Raw genomic sequence first — 22,525 nt, 5'->3', positions numbered from 1 at the left:
ATTCTTTCCATCTATGGATAGACATTGCTTCTTAGCAACATCTTAAGATGATACAGGTAGTTCTTTAAACTATTAACCATTCCATCGCAACAGGAAATTAACACTAGCTTGCACTAATATCCTCAAGCAAAATCGTTGTTCTATCAACAACTTACTACATCAATCAGATAGACTCGATACAACTTCATTGTATCACTAATTCAGTCTGTCAATGATCACTATATCCCCAATGTCAAACCACATTTGGAACTGTCTACAATATATTGGCAAGTCCATGCCAATTCCAAAAGAGAAAGTCAATATATCCTTTATCATCAAAGACTAAATCCTTATAACCGAAAGGATACTATCAATATAAAATAGCCAAATATCTTCCATTACCTAGTACTATAACAACGTCGTTGTCCACAATATTTGTCCTCCAGGAACATTTAAGTTTATACTTGGAACCAATTTACAACTTTTTGAACACTCTGGTCGATTAACACCACTCTTGGTACTAATATTCTGGATTGAACAGTTACATCTGTCTCACAGCGTACTGCTTGAAATAATATTACCAAAATGCCGATCAAATGATGCTGATTATCATCTTACTGATAGAAATAAACCTTCATCAGATCCTGACTAACTAGTCATGAAAAACACAATCTGAGTCACTCGATAGATGCAAAGTCCTAAAACCCTGCTTGTAGCGACCCGACCCGGATCCACTACCTAATCAGAGTTAAGAGTATAATTAAGCATGCATTAAATATAATCGCTGTGGAAGACTTAAATACAAGCAGACCAGCAGAATACAACCGGCTAACAAACTCGATTTATACAACCCAATTGAATTACTTAGATAAAAACCTACAGCTAAATACTGCTGTCTTCAAGGTCGCTGGCTCCTCCAGGCTCCTGGTGCTCAATCCTGCACCTACACCTGCCCGTCGAATAGGGTATCCAGATACACAGAAAATACTAGACGTGATCTCTAAGCTCAATACGAAAGCATGGATAAACATACAAATATGATGCATGCAAATAACAGGGTATCCATATCTGGGATAACTGTATACGAACTGCTCAGACTGGCCCCTGGAATATAAGCTCGTCACATCGGGGTAGCTAACCATTGTGCGCGACCACTTGTTCTCGAATCATGGATGCGGACCACGGAGTCCTTCAGGTATCAGTACCTAAGTGTACTCGATATCAAACGTCCTAACAGGGCTGAGCAACCCTAACTGGCTCATCTCGAAAGATATACAGATGTACAGGCACAAGATGATATGCACATTCCGCATAACAATAATAACATGCAAACACATAAATGCAACATATAAGCATGCATATCTGCTGGCAATCTCAGTCAGTACTTACGTACCTTTCTAAGGCAGTCCTAGTAGTCCCACTCTAGGTTCCAAACCTATCATCAAGTCTACAATGCAAATACCCATGCATCATTTAATAAGCTCTAAAAGCCTTAACTAAGCTATTGCATACTCATAAATAATTTAAGGAGACCATAGCTATACCTGCGTCTGTCGTCAGCCCACTGATGGCGACTATTTCGCAACTAGGGGTACACCCCTGCTGCAGCTCCATAGCTTCGAGCACTGCTCTGCTACATGAGCACTGCTCCGCTACTGTGTCAGACACTGTCTGACTATACTAAAATATGTTCCCTACTCCAACTCTAAAATAAGAGTACCCAAAGCCCTAAAATAGAGCCACATGGGCAAAGGAGAGGAACTCGGAATTCGCACCAAATGAGGAGCTCGGACCTCATATTTATAGAGCACGTTCGGATCGTCCGATCCTGACTTTGGATCGTCCAAACTGCTTCGGGTCGTCCGATCGTCTCATGGGATCTTCCGATCTCCGCCATGCGTCTAACCAATCGCATGCAACCATACACCTGTCCAATACACTGTTCGGGTCGTCCGAACTGGCTCTTCGGATATTCCGAACATCTCCCGGATGATGTCACCAATGACGTATTATTTTGGGACAGCTGGCCGCATGAGTTCGGATCGTCCGAACCCACTTCGGACCATCCAAAGTCTTCAGAGCCTCCGAAGCCTGGCTCCATCCATGTTCGGATTGTCCGAACTCAAGTTCGGAGCGTCCGAACCTGCCGAACCATATCCACCATTTTTGAGTGTCCTGGATCCATTTCTGGACTCCGTTAATTCATCTAGAATTTCCTTAATCATGTTTTACTTAATCTCAACATGAATATATGATTAATTACTCATTAATCATTAGTTTTGGATATGGGCTACTACATTCCCACCACCTTAAAAGGATTTCGTCCTCGAAATCTAGAGTAAACCCCGGGAATATAGTATAAACCATTCGTCCAATTCATTAATAGTTCCGGTTCAAAACATTGGGTCGAATAACCTTCGACAACCCCAATCCTTGCTAAAATTGTGTCACACTACTGACTATCGTCAGTTATCCATCGATAACCGCAACAACACGGCACCTTTGGTCCAAATTGCCGACTGTATCAGCCACACTGCCTACAAATCTTAGCAATGACACTCCTGCTAAGGTTGTAACTAGCCATCAGCAATTCTCTAGACATGCACGAACTCCATCGGTGTCCACGATAAAAACAGATACAACGCATTGTATTTCACTGGTCTAATGGTAACATCGCATCCCTTGATGTTATCGCAAAGTTCTAAACAAATTGATCTAGATTCGACTCTCGGTCAAATCCTAGATATCCCTTTTTCAAGAACTCGTGTGGGTTACTTTTTATCACAAAGGATAAAATGTATCTTCCAAAACAGTACCTTATGCGAATAGAAATGGCAACTACCGGCCACCAGCTCACAGATCAATCGCACCACTGTACACGACTCTAACCATCTGAAACCCTCAGACTGATTGCAATAAACCTTGATCCGAATCCCGCTATCGTAGATAGCATCTAATTTATCTCCTTAGTCATCCTATCATGGATAACAACCAAATCCTGACAATTCTTGGCATCATAGTACGTACCTTTAGAACTTACTTTTCCCAATGAATGTTTCCCAAAGAGTACTAACTAAGTAAACAGATGACAAAATCTCTGCTTATTAACCCCAATTGCTACAAAATCCTTGTACATAATTTCTTGTTTTAATGCACCCTTCGAGGTCGTCGCCTCGAAATTCACTATCATCCTGCTGAAACTCCCAGATGGACCAACACCATCCTCAGCAGTAGTCTATATCAGATGCTTACTTCTATCTCGGAACTAGAGATAGTATCGAAAAAAATGATTCCTGTTAATCCTGTTCCAGATAACCAAATCCTTGGCTCCCTAGCGGGGATAACCAAACGGATTCAACTATATCCCGCACAAAATCTATCAATACTAGCGGCAATCCCGCTATCTCAACCTCTCAATGACACATCATATCAAAACGCACTGGGATATCAGTGACAACAACCCTGCCAGACTCAGAAAAACAAGTCTCAGCTACTGTCTCATCCCATGAAATGACTAATGCTAACTTGCTAATGCTCATTGAAATCCATAAGCACTTGTCGAATCACCTCTCAAGAACAACTCTTGATACATATATTGGAAGCACCCCAAGTAAAACACTCTGACCAACAGTCCCCAAAATTTGTCCACTGACAATCCTGGGACAATCACTAAATCCTATTTCCTCAAACTGGATCAATAATTGCTAACACCAAGCAATGCTCAGATCAAAATCCGTCACTGGTAGCCAAAGCAACGTTACCAACAACTACGATCACAAGAGCCAACTAATGACCACTTTCGTGATCCGCAGAATCCAAAAGTCTGAATTCCCGCATTCCTGGAGATCCCTTAGCGACTAAAGAATTTCCTAAATGCACTTGAATCGTTATATCAAAGCATACCATACTTAAAGTACCATTCCCAGTACTTCTTGATTCACTATATCCCATCTGTACCGATTGGAATAATCTGATCAATCAAATCGATATACTGTAGCTCTCGCCATGCCTGACGATATCAACCCTAATCAGACAATCACTGATCAATGAAACTCTCATGGCTCGATCAATATCGATGATCACACTGCCACACGTCCGCATATCCCAAATACTTGGAATCAAAAGAATCACAGCTGATTCAATCACTCATCTTTGACAGAGTCAGACAACAGTTACAAGTAGTCACTAGTGCTAAACCTGCACCAGTCTGGACATACTATCACTGTCTATCTTCATCCAAGATGATCATAAGGACTTGTTCAACCCAAGCCGCAATACAAGTCCGAAATATTTCAACTATCGTTGAACATGCTCCTGATAACTATATCTCTTGCTAAGACTGCAACAAATCGAGACTGAGGTTACTTGCCACGGTGTCCCACCTGAAATCACCACCAAGTGTACACTGGCATAAATCACGCTATCCTCACGCCTCAAATAGTCATGTACAATCCTTAGCATCGGATATAATCTATCACTTAAGGAAACCATCAATGCTGAAAACTACTCATCCCCGAGTCAAATGTTTCAGGAATTTCACAAACCCATCTCCTGGATAGCCCCTATCACAAGAGCATCCAAACCCCGACTAGATCCACTAGTCTAGCAGTATCCAATAGACTAAAACTATCTGCTCAGAGTACGCACTCATCAAGGAAAATCACTCCAAGACTGGTCCTTATGACAAAACTGCAAACCAATATCTCTGACGACAGTCAGACGATATCTAAACCGCCGATACCTAACCAGGCATCCAATCCAATGTCATGCCCCGTCGTGACTGTTACCAAAAATCTAGACTAAGTAGCCTTCCCACCGCCAAATCCTGAAGCACGAAGGCTTCCAGGCATTCTCCGAAGTACGAAAGACTCCCAGAGTAACACTAGCATAAGGTCGCGCTCCATCATGTCTAGTCATGGTCATAGTCCACAACTCTCGGCATATACTCGACTTGGTATCCCAATAAAATCCCATCATCACAAAGTCTCAACCTATGAAGGTCAATCAGACTACTGTCCTAAGGAAACAACTTAGAACAAAAACTCAAAATTCCAAACAAGATCAATATTTCCATGCCCCCAGATGAATTACCTCATCAATGGCACTAACCCAGTCAAACGACTAATTAGGTCAATCCTAGGAAAACACCTAGACTAAACCCATGTCAATCCGTTACCGCTGGCTTACTCAAAATCCATGAGCTATCCTAGTTGATTACCAATCAACTAATTCCAAGCCAAACTTTATAAAATTACTTGCAATCAATCACGAATTGCTGAATAAGTAACACATGTATCATTACTTCAAGTTTGTACAATTTTTTTATTACAATCCCATGTAATATCATTACAGTATTCCGAAAATACAACAACATGTACATCCAATAACTTGAAATGATATAACTAAATTCTGATGATATATTACAATTGAAATACTGTTTACAAATACATCAATACAGTATTTAAAATCATTGAAATTGTCTTCGCTCCTTGAGCATGAAGCTTCCAATCAACACACGCATTGATACAAGCATACTTCCATCCAAGTCTCTCTCTACATGTCCTCCACCGAAGAACTCCGGAGAAATGGCACGTGATAGCTAACCAGCTATGCTCTGCGTCAGTGCATGTCAGTCGACTTCTTCTGCTCACGATCTACCATCAGCGTTCTTCTTGTACCCAAATCATGCTTTTGAACATGAAGTTTCCCGTATGCCTACCAAAAGCATCGATAAAAGCATACCAGCAAAACCATGTTCTACACGAGTTTACAGACCTTACGCTAGAAACCTGTCATGCTTAAGGCACTCAAGGTATCTCCGGTGAAGGTCTATCTGACAATCTCTCCAGCTACGAGTGGAGAATCTTCAAGGACTGGAACCACATGGATTACTAAACACCATTCGTTCCAAAAAAGCCCTCAGAGGTATCTGACGTGATATACTTGATCTTCTCTTCTAGTCTTCCCTGGTTGGAATCCATATATTCCTCGATCAGCATTCCAATGCAACGAATGATGAACTGTCCACAGCAGTCAGTCTATCTATCGATATGCTACTACTGGTGTTCTCATCACTGCTGCATTCCTTATAGTGAAGACTTATGCCGCAAACCTCGGCAATGAAGAACCAAATCTTCTTTCGCTAGGCCTCAATCAATCCTACAAGGATAATCAAGAAGTCTTATTATCAATTTCCTAAGTCCCTTGCATGCAGCTCTGATACCATAAATGTAGCGACCCGACCCGGATCCACTACCTAATCAGAGTTAAGAGCATAATTAAGCATGCATTAAATATAATCACTGCGGAAGACTTAAATACAAGAAGACCGGCAGAATACAACCGGCTAACAAACTCAATTTATACAACCCAATCGAATTACTTAGATAAAAAACTACAGCTAAATACTGCTGTCTTCAAGGTCGATGGCTCCTCCAAGCTCCTGGTGCTCAATCCTGCACCTACACCTGCCCGTCGAATAGGGTATCCAGATACACAGAAAATACTAGACGTGAGCTCTAAGCTCAATACAAAAGCACGGATAAACATACAAATATGATGCATGCAAATGACAGGGTATCCATATCTGGGATAACTATATACGAACTGCTCAGACTGGCGCCTGGAATATAAGCTCGTCATATCGGGGTAACTAACCACTGTGCGTGACCACTCATTCCCAAATCACGAACGCGGACCACGGAGTCCTTCAGGTATCAGTACCTAAGGGTACTCGATATCAAACGTCCTAACAGGGCTGAGCAACCCTAACTAGCTCATCTCGAAAGATATACAGATGTACAGGCACAAGATGATATGCACATGCCGTATAACAATAATAACATGCAAACACATAAATGCAACATATAAGCATGCATATCCGCTGGCAATCTCAGTCAGTACTTACGTACCTTTCTAAGGCAGTCCTAGTAGTCCCACTCTAGGTTCCAAACCTATCATCAAGTCTACAATGCAAATACCCATGCATCATTCAATAAGCTCTAAAAGCCTTAACTAAGCTATTGCATACTCCTAAATAATTTAAGGAGACCATAGCTATACCTGTGTCCGTCGTCAGCCCACTGATGGCGACTATCCCGCAACTAGGGGTACACCCCTGCTGCAGCTCCGCATCTTCGAGCACTGCTCTGCTACACAAGCACTGCTCCGCTACTGTGCCAGACACTGTCTAACTATACTAAAATATGTTCCCTACTCCAACTCTAAAATAAGAGTACCCAAAGCACTAAAATAGAGTCACGTGGGCAAAGGAGAGGAACTCGGAATTCGCACCAAATGAGGAGCTCGGACCTCATATTTATAGAGCACGTTCGGATCGTCCGATCCTGACTTCAGATCGTCCGAACTGCTTCGGGCCGTCCGATCGTCTCATCGGATCGTCCGATCTCCGCCACGCGTCCAACCAATCGCATGCAACCATACACCTGTCCAATACACTGTTCGGGTCATTAGAACTAGCTCTTCGGATCATCCGAACATCTCCCGGATGACATCACCAATGACGTATTATTTTGGGACAGCTGGCCTCATGAGTTTGGATCGTCCAAAACCACTTCGGACCGTCCGAAGTCTTCAGAGCCTCCGAAGCCTGGCTCCGTCCATGTTCGGATTGTCCGAACTCAAGTTCGGAGCGTCCGAACCTGCCGAACCATATCCACCATTTTTTAGTGTCCTGGATCCATTTCTGGACTCCGTTAATTCATCTGGAATTTTCTTAATCATGTTTTACTTAATCTCAACATGAATATATGATTAATTACTCATTAATCGTTAGTTTTGGATACGGGCTACTACACTGCTCAAATCGACTCTATATAATCAGTCCCAACAATTATTTAACGCATCCAAAATACACCCCAAGAAATCGGTGATAATAATCCCGCCAGACCCGAAAACTATAGGTCTCAGCTACTATCCTTTCCACATGTCTAATAATGATGCTATCCTGTTAGATCAAAACCTTTCGATAATCATCTCAAAAAGACTACAAAGATTCTTGAGTGCCATGCTCTATAAACCATTCCTCGTGTAATGCCCCGATTTTATTATAATTGAGTTTAATCGAGATAATCAGAGTTTTCAGTATTCAAGAATCGTATTGATATTCGCAGGGGATCATTTTGCAAACTTGGAGAAATAAAGGACTGAAATGCAAAAATTGGATTTTGTATAATATCTTAAGGCAACTTGCCTCACCATCACATCAAATCATTTCTCTCCTCCCCCTTCTCCTCTCCATTCAACGTACCGAACAGGAAGCCATGGGAGATGCCATTTTGAGCTCCTTCTTCCTTCGATTCGCTCGATCTGACCGTTAGATTTTCATTCCGAGTTGAGATTCACGATCACCGCAGCGAGGGCTTCATTCTGACGTAAGTTTTGCTTCGATCCTCGAACTTTGAATTTTGTTGGTGTAACGCCCCGTTTTTATCTTAAATGAGTTTATTTGAGTTAATTGGAGATTACAGAGTTCACGAGCCGACTTGATTTTAATCAGGGTCCTTTTTGCAAAAATTGGATTTTTCAGGGACTATAATGCAAATATTGATTTTTATATATTATCTACAACTTGATTGGATTGAGAATAGTCTTCTCCTTCTTCCTTCTTGCACGCCATCTCCATTGAAGCCGACCCAATGAGTTTCCAAGCTTTGTGATTTCATTCCGAGCTCGATCCGGCCGTTGGAATTTATTTCTGAAGGCAGATTATCGATCACTGCAGCGAGAGCTCCATTATACCGTAAGTTTCTCTACGATCAGATACATTCTAGTTTTTGGATATCATTAGAATCGTTCGAGATTCGAGTATGTTGTTCTTGACAGAGTTCTGATCGTTTATTATCTGTCGGTTTTGAATTTGAGCGACGTTCGGAATTGTTATGATTTTTGGAAGCCATTTTCGAAAATATTGATTTTGAGATTTGTTGGGTTTGCCTTGTTTTGGTTGTATTGGCTTTGATATGAGTTGATATCAGTATTGAACTGCTGTCTGCGTTTCCGGTTTGTTCAGTTTATAGCCGTTATGCCGTCGGTTTGAGTTTTGGGGATTTCGAACCATTTTTGAGTTGTTGAACTTGGCTTGTAAGTCGATCATGGAAATTGATCTTTGATTTGTATCTGAAGAGATTTGTTTGGAGTTTGTCAAGCCCGTGTTAGCAGCATTGTTCGTCAAGAGTTGGACGAAGAACGGTAAAGAGATTACCTTGAACCATTGCCTTTGTTGTTGGATTGTTCAGTTGTTGATTAAACCTTTTGTTGTAGCTTATCCAGAGTTGGAACTACTGCATTGAAAGGTAAAAGCAGACAACAATAGCGGGATAGCATACTCAGAACAGTTGGTTCTCGAGTTTCCCTTAAAATCACATACTTGCATCTACACTCGTTCTAGCATGATGAACTTGTGTTTTGTTGTTTTGATTGAGCGTTTGTTATGTGGCTATGTTTTATGTTTCTGTTATGCATTCATCTTGAACCAATCTTGTTTTCAGCGGGCAGAACCGCCCTTTTTGTTTAGACGTTTGGGAACTATGATTGAGTGGTCTAGGTCATAGTCGTTTCACCTAGTGCTAGCATACTCATTATAGTTGCTCAAAGTCTAGAGGAGTGGGATACGTGGCACCACCTCGATTGGGTGAGTCGGTGAGTCGTTACGTAATCTCACCCTCGGGATCCCAAAAGCACAGCAGCAATCCCTCGTTATCAGATTTGATATCCCGATTTAAAGACATGCATTTCATTACATCGTTATTGATTTCGTTGTTGTCTTGAAAGCATGTTTATTGTTGTATTACTTGATATGTTGTTTTTTTACTGGGATTATTATTCTCACCGGTTATCCGGCTGTTGCTTTGTTTTGTATGTGTACTTGGCAACAGGTGGGGCAGGACCAAGTCAGCGAAGGCCTGGTTAGCAACAAGAGGGAGAGCTAGTAGTGAGACTCGGTTTAGAAGTCGTGTCAGCATGTCTACCTAGTTGTTTTGGAACATGTTTAGATCTCGAACTTCGTTGTTTATGTTGTATCGATTATGCGAGTCTTATGTTGAATGTTATAGACTGGTTCGTAGTTGATCAACGTTAGCATTTCATGTAATGACTGGAGAAGTTATGTTTTTAATGCAGGAATTTGAGTTAGATGTATGGAATAACTTATAGCTTGAGATGCCAAGCTTTTTCTGCTCTGTTCTGTTTCTGCTGCAGGGGGGGCGCCCGAGCTGCAGTTTTTAGCAGCCCGAGCGCACCCCAGTTCGAGTAATCCAGCAGCGCTGGAGTTTAGGGCGCGCTCGAGCGGCAGTTTTTTCCCGCCCGAGCGCACCCCCCTTTTAAAAAAAAATAATAATTCTTTCTTACTTTGGTCTTGGATCTTGTATGCTTGATTGTTGTTTAAGCCGAGATTAGTTGTTTAGAACCGAGGTCTCACAGTTGGGTTGTCAGAATTTGATAATATTGGAGTATGTCGTTCTTGAGCTAATAATACAGGAATCACTTGAAGCTTCGAGAAAAGGTAAAAGTCGACAATGAAACGAATGGGAACGAATACTCGAGATCGACTTATTTTCGAGTTCTCGAAAATCACATACTACATGTTTATTTGCTTGAGTGAATTTGATTGTTATTCTATTTTCACTTGCATTCCATATTGAGCCGATTTCTCGATTCGTTTTGAAATTAGACGATTTAGGGAGCTATATTGAAGTGGCTTTGGATTTTGAATTTTTCCAATTGCCAGAATACTTCTTATAGTTGCTCTGAAGTCTAGGGGTTGAGTTGAACGACATCCACCCCGAATGGGTGTGTTGGTGAGTTGTTGTGAGGACTTGGCCCCGGGATCCCAACCGAATAACGATTGATATTTCGATTATCTGATTTGATAGTCCCGAGTTTTGAAATCATGCATTCATTCATTCTCATTTTGATTTGTTACTGATTATTACATTTCAGTCTGAGGTGTTTACTTGATATTGCATGCCTGTCTCTTTTACTTAGAAATTATATTTCTAACCGGTTTATCCGGCTGTTGTCTTTGTTTGTATGTGTACTTGGCAACAGGAGCATCAGGAGCTGGACCTAGTCGTTTGGGTTAGCTCGGGGTGAGATGATAGAAGTGAGACTTCTTGTGTCGTAGGGTTGCTTTTGGACTTGTATTCTATTTTTTTTAGTCAAACAATTACTACCGTCGAACTGGTATTATTAAACATCGTCCTGTTGGTGTTTCAAATGCCTTATTTCATGTTTAAGCTATGATTGGAACCTTGGTTGTTTAGATTATCATTTTGAGCTTGTAGAGTCAATATTTTCTTGCCTAGGTTTCAGCAACCCGAGGACTACGCGCGGGCGCGCGTGGCTGGCCGAGAAGTATGCGCGGGCGCACGACTTGACGAGCGGGCGCGCTTCATTGTGCAAAAATTTTGGTTTTTCTACCCGAGGGCTATGCGCGGGCGCGCGAGTTTTACCTGAAAGAGTGGGTGCCCGGTGAGCCAACTTGTGGCTAAGGGCTTTTATGACTCTATGTATAAACAATCTTTTGTTTAATATAATTTACACTTTTATAATGGCATTTACTTTATCTTTTATCATATTATTATGTTGTGACATATTATAAGATGTTTAGATGAATACCTTGAATATACTATAGTGTATGTAAGATGTGGTAGCACATGGGGATGGCTATCATGAAACACATCTTAAAGTCACTGTATATTCTAAACAGTTCCTAGTCAATTGAGCCGTCCGTTAATAAGGATAAGGATCACTCGAGATTGAGACTAGCGTTTGCGATGCCGAGTACCACGTTTCATTGGTATGGAACATAGAGATGTTCAAAGCATGCAAATGGATATTCATATGATGAATGATTGAACTACCCTATCCGGACTTTCCAAGTGGTTATCACTTATCGAGTGGATAAAGTCCGCGGTTTTGGTTGTACACCATTAGTCCTTACTACTTGAAACATCATTGAGACTCTATATGCTAGTACTTTACTTTGACTCGTTTACCGACTCTATTGGGGTCATCATGTGTCGGGATTGGGTACAGTTACGACACATATAGGAGTCGATGCTTTGTTGTCAAGGATTCACCACATACTTGCGAGTGTGGATATCCTATGCAATCTGAGGAGATATTAGTGTGACGAATCTCTGGCCAGAGTACATGATGTGTTTTAGGTTACTTGGTTTCCTAGTAGCACATGCAATGTCACTATTTGATCTTCAAGATATACTGCATAGTTATCGAATCTCGAACGACTCTCGATTTACCAATGGTTGTTGATTCGATCGGGATATATGGATGAAGGGACCGTACTGTACGCTAACCAAAATCTATTGGTTCTTGTAGGCACTATCAGTGATACCTAGGGAATCATGGGGCGATGTTGCTAGGCGCTCTTACCAAGATTCGATGGGCAAGTCGAAAATTGTTGTTCCGAGTCACAAGGAGTTGTGAGCCCACGGCTAGCTGTATCCCTGAACCATTGAGGGTCACACAAGTAATGAATTTCTAATCCCCGTTGAGATAATTAAATTTAAAGAGTTAAATTTAGTGAATAAAGAAGTGGGACTTCTTATTTAAAAGTAGAGGGAGTAAGATTTCCTAAAATGACATAGTGATGGACATTTTTGGAAACCACTGAATTCGGATTCAGAAAATTTATCTTGACTTTAAAAGATGCAGAAATGGTTTCTGTGCACATTGGTGGAATTGGTTTATCAATCTGAGTCACGATGAATTTTATATTAATTTCTGAACATGCGGGCTTTGCTTGTCAGGCTTGAACTTATGACTAATGGGCTCTAAGCTGTTAGCAGCCCACATTATAAATAAGTTATTGCAGTACAGAAATTATACAACAGAGGTCACAAAATTTTCGAAAACCCTAGTTGTTCTCTCTAGGTGTGGCCGCCCCCTCTCCTCTCTCTGTTCGAAAATTCCAGCCTGTGAATTTTGAATTTGCGGTCTGGTTTAACAGATCAAATCTGTTATTACTCTTCGTAGAAACTTCTGATAGACTTTCTAGTGCAGTCTATCAGAGGGATTAAATTTTGTTCGTGGACCTGATTGAAGAATTGTTCGTTAATCAGTTCCTGGAATATACAACAAGAGCAGTTTAATCTATTGGTGTCCATAATCTTGCTTCGAGATTTTAAGGTAAAATTTATATTGTTTAAATTTTATATTATCAATTTTAATCGTAGGAATTTAATACCCATATGGAATCGTTCCATATAAAATTTTAAAACTTCCGCTGCACCGGGTATCACTTTCTTTTTCGATCCGGAGAACGACCGTGTTCCAACAGTGGTATCAGAGCCAGGTTGCTCTCGGATCATACGATTAAAATTTTATCAAAATTGTACCATGCCTCAATTTTCAAATAATAAATAAAAAAAAAATAAATTTGGGGTGGGGCTGCCGGCTGCCCGGAAGGGCAGCGGGCAGCCGCCGCCCGCCCGCCGGCGCGCAGCAAAGACTGCGCGCCGCTGGGCTAGGGCAACAGTTGCCCTAGCCCATCATCCAGCTGGGCCACGTAAGGCGGCCCAGCAGCCTGGCGGCTGGGCCAGGGCAAATGTTGCCCTATCCCAGCGCGCAACTGAGCCGCAGGTGGCGGCCCAGTGGCCCAGCAGCTGGGCTAGGGCAAATGTTGCCCTAGCCCAGTGCGCAACTGGGCCGCAGGTGGCGGCCCAGTAGCCCAGCAGCTGGGCTAGGGCTACTGTTGCCCTAGCCCAGCGCTCGGCTGGGCCGAAAGCTAGGCTGGGCTGCCCAGCCTAGCAGATAATCCCGGGCAGCCCCAAAAATTAAATTTAAATTTTTATTATTATTTTATAATTTTAGAAATTATAAATTTTAGACCAATTGAAAATTATTTGGATTAGTCCATGAGGCAATTGGTCAAAATTGTTTGAGCCCAAAATTTTAAGAAAATTAATTTTTGGATAAATTTTGAATTTTGGAAATTTATAAATTTAATCCACTAAATTAAATCTTTAATTAATAATTTTGGTACAATTGATAATAAAATATGATTTTATGTATAAAATTGAATTTTATATTTAAAATATGATTTTATGGATAAACTAGATAAAATATGATTTTGTATATAAAATAAGATTTTATATGTGAAATATGATTTTATCAATTTAAATTTATTGCCACTGCATGTTATCCAATTAAATTAATTTGGAATTAAATATTATTGGATAAGGATGATCGATTGCCATGACCAATATTATAGGTATATGTTAGGTTGTTTACATTTAGTTTTATTATTGATTGTTGGGTTTTAGTAATGGGCCTGGTTATGGCCCAAATTTGATTTTATCATTTGTAATAAAATTGGGCCTGGTTTATGGCCTGTTCCCACCCCTATAATGTATCCCTTTATTTGTCATAGTAATTTATTGTAAATTCACTAGAAATAGTGAGAGATTTTGAAGATGGAGGTGGGACCAGCAAGCAATGATAAAGACTGAAAAAATGTAAATTGGAAGCACAATATAATAGGATTGCATTGCATACTTGCATATCACCTAGGATTGGACTTAGACTCGTGATTGGCAACCACGGGTCGATTAGTAATGAAATCGATCATCCTAAAATATAATATATGATATTATCGTTGTATGCATGTTTAGACTAAATTGTATGAATCCCGCAAGCATACAAATTTTAAATAATGAGACACATTTTCAAAATTAAAATCCCTCATTTTAAATATGATTTAAAATTGATATCAAGATAAATAAAGGAAATTTAAATATTGTTTAAATGTTCCTACCTTCCATCAACGATCAATGTATGAGATGCTACCCGCGGATACGGTCCGGCTCATATTATTGGGGGGCCCGTTCGTCAGAAAACTGTACATTGGATCGACACATGTTGTAAGTTGGATGGAACTCCCATGGGATTGGCTCATATTATTGGGGATCCACATGGCGACCGTCCATCACAACTTAATATTGATGGGTCATCTTCACATGTCACAATAAACGGCGTCATATTATTGGGCCCTTATTGGACATGAGGTAAAAACCATGGAGGTTGCTTTGGAAGCAATTGGGCTCTACCTTTTTGAAAATTATGGTTGGCTGATATTATTCGGGACTATAGTTTGTCAATTGAACTTCATATTCCCACTAAAGAAAATGTTTCTCGTTTTCACTAGAGGGTAGTAAAATCGTTAAAATAGTGGGAGTGAGATTCATAAAATAAATTTTGCCTATTTTATGTCTTAATAAATTAATTAAACAATCACTGATTATTGTCTGTTTTTTTTCAGTATTTCATTAAGATGAATTCGCGCAATCCACTATTCTCTATTCTCGAACAAAACAAACTGACTGGCGCAAACTATACGGAATGGTTCCGTAAGTTGAAGATTGTCTTGACCTCGGAGAAGATGTTCTACGTGTTAGAAAAATTTCCTCCGAAGGAAGCACCAGCTGATATAAGTCCGGAAGAGTTGGCCAAACTTGATAAATGGTGGGACCATGATATCAAGGTCAAATGCTATATGCAAGCTTCGATGTCTGATGAACTCCAGAGGCGATTTGAGGATACCGTGAATGCTGCTGACATTCACGTACAACTCAAGGAACTTTTTGGGGCTCAATCGAGAGCTGAAAGGTTCGCTACTGTAAAAGAGTTAATGACGTGTCGCATGCGTGAAGGGACTTCGGTCCGTGATCATGGAGTACGCGTGATTTGGCTCATTCAGAAGTTGGTAATGCTTGAATTGGTATTGGAGCATGAACTCAATGTGGAATTATTACTTCTCTCTCTTCCTTCATCGTTTGACGGTTTTGTGGTGAATTTCAATATGAACAAGATAGAGGCCTCCCTTGAAGAGATGGTCAATATGCTTGTAACTTATGAAGCCACTTTAAAGAAGGATAAACCGGTTCTCTTGGTGGGCTCCTCTTCTTCTGCTAAGAAGGGGCCAAGTACAAAGGGTAAGAAACGTTCTGCCCCATCCAATAAAACCTGACCCGAGAAGAAGAACAAGACAAAGGCTTCAAACATGGAAAAGTTCAAGGATGTTTGTCATCACTGCAAGAAACCCAGTCATTGGAAACGTAACTGCAAGGAATATCTAGAGCAGTTGCGAACTGCGAAGGGTATGTTTTATATTGAAATAAATTTTTCACTTAATACTACTTCTTGGGTATTGGATACCGGATGTGGATCTCACATTTGCAATGATTTGCAGGTGATGACAAGAAGTCGCAAGCTTAGAATGGGTGAGACCCAGCTGAGGCTCGGAAATGGTTCTAGAGTTGAAGCCAAAGCTGTGGGAGACGTTTATTTAATTTTGTAGAACGATTTTAAGTTACTTTTGAGAGATGTTTTATTTGTTCCAAACTTGATTAAAAACATTATTTCTGTTTCTATGCTTGATAGAGATGGTTTTTTCTTGCAATTTTGTGAATGAGATTTGCAATATTTACAAGAATGAATGTTTGATTGGAAATGGACAACTTGAAAACGATCTATATAACTTAAAATTAAAAGATGTTCCAATAAATTATGTTGATAAACCGGTAACAACGAACAAAAGGAAAATCGATAGTCAAAACCCGGCAAACCTTTGGCATGCTAGGCTAGGTCATATTTCCTCAAGGAGGATGAACAAGCTAGTGGGAGAGGGCATGTTTGATATGTTTGATATTAACTCTCTACCTACTTGTGCGTCCTTCCTTAAAGGAAAAATGACTAAATCTCCTTTCAAAGGAAAACCTGAGCATAGTCAAAATCTATTGGATTTGATCCATACGGATGTTTGCGGACCATTTAGTATTGGTACAAAATTTGGTCACACCTACTTCATTACCTTTACTGATGATTATTCTAGGTATGGGTACTTATATTTGATGAAATATAAGTCTGAATCATTTGAAAAGTTCAAAGAATTCAAGGCTGAAATAGAAAACAAACTAGGTAAGAGGATTAAAGAACTTCGATCGGATCGAGGTGGAGAATACTTGAGTACCGAGTTTTTGAGCTATCTAAAAGAGAATGGGATTCTCTCTCAGTGGACTCCTCCTATGACACCTCAGCTTAATGGTGTTTCGGAGCGTCGCAATCGAACTTTGTTGGACATGGTTCGATCCATGATGAGCTTCACTGAGCTCCCACCTTCGTTTTGGGGCTATGCTCTTGAAACGGCGGTATTGTTGTTGAACAACGTCCACACTAAATCAGTGAACAAAATACCATACGAGTTATGGAATGGCAAAGCTCCTAAGTATTCGTACTTGAGGATTTGGGGATGTCCTGCTTACGTGAAGCAGACAGTGGGAGATAAGTTGGATAGTCGATCCACCTTATGTTATTTTGTAGGGTATCCGAAGAATTCAATCGGATATTATTTCTATCATCCTACTGAAACAAAAGTGTTTGTTTCAAGGAATGCCACCTTCTTGGAGAAGGAGTTCTTATTGGATAAGAAAGGCAAGATGATGGAACTCGAAGAAATTCGAGAAGAACCCGAGATACAAAATAATGATCCTACACCTCAGGAACCATTGGTTGACACGCCTATTACTAGAAGATCCGAGAGGACTTCTAGGCCTCCTATTAGATATGGTTTTCTTCTTGAAGGGGATCAAAGTGAACCCGACATTGGATGTGATCCAAGAAACTTCAAGGAAGCAATTTCTGATGCAAATTCGAATTTATGGCTTGAAGCTATGCAGTCAGAAATAGATTCGATGCATACAAACCAAGTTTGGACTTTAGTAGATCCTCCCGATAGAATTGTTCCAATAGGGTGTAAATGGATCTATAAGAGAAAACTTGGGCCTGATGGAAAAGTACTAACCTACAAGGCACGATTGGTGTCAAAAGGTTATACTCAAAGACAAGGAGTTGACTATGATGAAACTTTTTCACCAGTCGCAATGTTCAAGTCCATAAGAATTCTTATTGCCATAGCAGCATGGTATGACTATGAGATATGGCAAATGGATGTGAAGACTGCATTTCTTAATGGAAACATTAAGGAAGAAATCTATATGATGCAGCCCGAGGGATTCACATCCATGGGAAGCGAGCATAAGGTATGCAAGCTTCAGAGATCGATCTATGGTCTCAAACAAGCATCAAGAAGTTGGAACCAGAAATTTGATGAAACAATAAAGGATTTTGGTTTCATCAAGAACCCGTAGGAACCGTGCGTGTACAAAAAAGTAGTTAAGGATGCTGTGACATTCTTAGTACTTTATGTTGATGACATCTACTCATTGGGAATGATGTAGGGATGTTGCAGTCAACAAAGATATGGTTATCAGGTAGATTCTCGATGAAGGATTTGGGTGAGGCGTCCTATATTCTAGAGATACAGATCTATAGAGATAGATCTAAGAGAATGATAGGACTTACTCAAGCTACCTACATCGACACTAATTGAAAAGGTTTTCAATGGATGAGTCCAAGAGAGGACATCTACCTATGTGTCATGGAGTCTCTCTATCCAAGTCTATGTGTCCCAAGACTGACGAAGAGATAGAGAAAATGACACACATACCATATGCGTCAGCCATAGGGAGTATCATGTATGGGATGATATCTACCAGACCGGATGTGGCATTTGCTCTAAGTGTCACAAGCAGATATCAAGCCAATCCCGGTCAAATGCATTGGAAAGCCGTGAAGGATATTCTTAAGTACTTGAGAAGAACTAAGAATGTATTCATGGTTTATGGAGGAAGAGAACTGAAATTGGAAGGCTATACCGACTCTAGCTTCCAAAGTGACGTGGATGACTCGAAGTCAACCTCTGGATTTGTGTTCATGCTCAATGGGGGTGCTGTCTCTTGGAAGAGTTCCAAGCAGGACACCACAGCGGATTCCACCACTGAGTCAGAATACATTGCGGCATCAGCTGCTGCTAAAGAGACCGTTTGGATGAGGAATTTCGTCCAAGAGTTGGGCATTATTCCTGAAGCTGTTGGTCCAGTCCCGGTGTACTGTGACAACATGGGTGCCGTTGCTCAGGCAAAGGAACCAAGGTCTCATCAAAGATCCAAACACGTACTGAGGAAATACCACATCATCCGGGAGATCATGGAAAGAGGAGACATCACTGTCGAGAGAGTGGCCTCTGCAGACAATATCGTTGATCCACTTACTAAGCCCTTGCCAGGACCATTATTTGACAAACATCGCGAAGCAATGGGACTACGTAGTATGATTATTTGGCTTTAGGGCAAGTGGGAGATTGAAAGAGTGGGTGCCCGGTGAGCCAACTTGTGGCTAAGGGCTTTTATGACTCTATGTATAAACAATCTTTTGTTTATTATAATTTACACTTTTATAATGGCATTTACTTTATCTTTTATCATATTATTATGTTGTGACATACTATAAGATGTTTAGATGAAGACCTTGAATATACTATAGTGTATGTAAGATGTGGTAGCACATGGGGATGGCTATCATGAAACACATCTTAAATTCACTGTATATTCTAAACAGTTCCTAGTCAATTGAGCCGTCCGTTAATAAGGATAAGGATCGCTCGAGATTGAGACTAGCGTTTGCGATGCCGAGTACCACGTTTCATTGGTATGGAACATAGAGATGTTCAAAGCATGCAAATGGATATTCATATGATGAATGATTGAACTACCCTATCCGGACTTTCCAAGTGGTTATCACTTATCGAGTAGATAAAGTCCGCGGTTTTGGTTGTACACCATTAGTCCTTACTACTTGAAACATTACTGAGACTCTATATGCTAGTACTTTACTTTGACTCGTTTACTGACTCTATTGGGGTCATCAGGTTTCGGGATTGGGTACAGTTACGACACATATAGGAGTCGATGCTTTGTTGTCAAGGATTCACCACATACTTGCGAGTGTGGATATCCTATGCAATCTGAGGAGATATTAGTGTGACGAATCTCTGGCCAGAGTACATGATGTGTTTTAGGTTACTTGGTTTCCTAGTAGTACATGCGATGTCACTATTTGATCTTCAAGATGTATTGCATAGTTATCGAATCTCGAACAAATCTTGATTTACCAATGGTTGTTGATTCGATCGGGATATATGGATGAAGGGACCGTACTATACGCTAACCAAAATCTATTGGTTCTTGCAGGCACTATCAGTGATACCTAGGTAATCATGGGGCGATGTTGCTAGGCGCTCTTACCATGATTCGATGGGCAAGTCGGAAATTGTTGTTCCGAGTCACAAGGAGTTGTGAGCCCACGGCTAGCTGTATCCCTGAACCATTGAGGGTCACACAAGTAATGGATTTTTAATCCCCGTTGAGATAATTAAATTTAAAGAGTTAAATTTAGTGAATAAAGAAGTGGGACTTCTTATTTAAAAGTAGTGGGAGTAAGATTTCCTAAAATGACATAGTGATGGACATTTTTGGAAACCACTGAATTCGGATTCAGAAAATTTATCTTGACTTTAAAAGATGCAGAAATGGTTTCTGTGCACATTGGTGGAATTGGTTTATCAATCTGAGTAACGATAAATTTTATATTAATTTCTGAACGTGCGGGCTTTGCTTGTCAGGCTTGAACTTATGACTAATGGGCCCTAAGCTGTTAGCAGCCCACATTATAAATAAGTTATTGCAGTACAGAAATTATACAACAGAGGTCACAAAATTTTTGAAAACCCTAGTTTTTCTCTCTAGGTGTGGCCGCCCCCTCTCCTCTCTCTGTTCGAAAATTCCAGCCTGTGAATTTCGAATTTGCAGTCTGGTTTAACAGATAAAATCTGTTATTACTCTTCGTAGAAACTTCTGATAGACTTTCTAGTGCAGTCTATCAGAGGGATTAAATTTCTGTTCGTTGACCTGATTGAAGAATTGTTCGTTCATCAGTTCATGTGATATACAACAAGAGCAGTTTAATCTGTTGGTGTCCATAATCTCTCTTCGAGATTTTAAGTTAAAATTTATATTGTTTAAATTTTATATTATCAATTTTAATCGTAGGAATTTGATACCCATATGGAATCGTTCCATATAAAATTTTAAAACTTCCGCTGCACCGGGTATCACTTTCTTTTTCGATCCGAAGAACGACCGTGTTCCAACAGTGGTATCAGAGCCAGGTTGCTCTCGGATCATACGATTAAAATTTTATCAAAATTGTACCATGCCTCAATTTTAAAATAATAAATAAATAAAAAAAAAAAATTTGGGGTGGGGCTGCCGACTGCCCGGAAGGGCAGCGGGCAGCCACCGCCTGCCGGCCGGTGCGCAGCCTTTGGGCTAGGGCAACAGTTGCCCTAGCCCATCATCCAGCTGGGCCGCGTAAGGCGGCCCAGCAGCCTGGCGGCTGGGCTAGGGCAAATGTTGCCCTAGCCCAGCGTGCAAATGGGCCGCAGGTGGCGGCCCAGTGGCCCAGCAGCTGGTCTAGGGCAAATATTGCCCTAGCCCAGCGCGCAACTGGGCCGCAGGTGGCGGCCCAATAGCCCAGCAGCTGGGCTAGGGCTACTGTTGCCTTGGGGTGCACCCATCGCGCAACTGGGCCGCAGGTGGCGGCCCAGTTAGAAGATTTGATTGTCAAGGGATACATCCAACCTAGCGTTTTGCCTTGGGGTGCACCAGTACTTTTTGTTAGGAAGAAAGACGGTTTTATGCGACTTTGCATCGACTACCATCAGTTGAATCAAGAGACGGTCAAGAATAAGTATCCTCTTCCGAGAATTGATGACCTTTTTGATCAACTGCAAGGTTCTTCAGTGTATTCGAAGATAGATCTGCGATCAGGGTATCATCAGCTGAGAGTTCGCGACGAGGATGTGCCGAAGACAGCTTTCAGAACCAGATATGGGCATTTTGAATTCATAGTCATTCCGTTTGGTTTGACCAATGCTCCAACAGTTTTTATGGATCTGATGAATCGTATCTTTCAGCGGTATCTAGATGAGTTCGTCATCATCTTCATCGACGACATTCTGATCTATTCGAAGAACCATTCTGATCATGCCGAGCATTTGAGAATCGTATTGCAAACTTTGGGAGCCGAATAGTTGTATGCTAAGCTATCAAAGTGCGAGTTCTGGTTGGACCGAGTTGTTTTTCTAGGCCACATTGTATCAGGAGATGGAATATTTGTGGACCCCAGTAAGATTGAGGCAGTTATGAATTGGCAGAGACCGATATCAGTGCCAGAAATCTGAAGCTTCATGGGTTTAGCCGGGTACTATCGCAGATTTATCGAGGGTTTCTCTTCCATTGCAAAGCCGATTACTCAGTTGACCCAGAAGAATGCACCGTTTGTTTGGTTTGAGTAGTGTGAGGCCAGTTTCATTGAGTTGAAGAAGAGATTGACGAGCGCTCCAATCTTGTTTATTCCATCAGGTACTGGAGGTTTCTCTATGTACTGCGATGCTTCTCACCGTGGTCTCGGGTGTATTCTTATGCAGAGGAAGCACGTCATAGCTTATGCTTCGAGGCAGCTGAAGCCTCACGAGACTCGCTATCCGATCCATGATCTCAAGCTAGCTGCAATCGTGTTTGCTTTGAAGACTTGGCGCCATTACCTG

The sequence above is a fragment of the Henckelia pumila genome, chromosome 2, assembly GCF_033568475.1.
Source record: "Henckelia pumila isolate YLH828 chromosome 2, ASM3356847v2, whole genome shotgun sequence".
Classification (NCBI taxonomy): Eukaryota; Viridiplantae; Streptophyta; class Magnoliopsida; order Lamiales; family Gesneriaceae; genus Henckelia; species Henckelia pumila.
The sequence above is the reverse complement of the archived record's forward strand: the minus strand, read 5'-3'. Positions refer to the sequence as shown.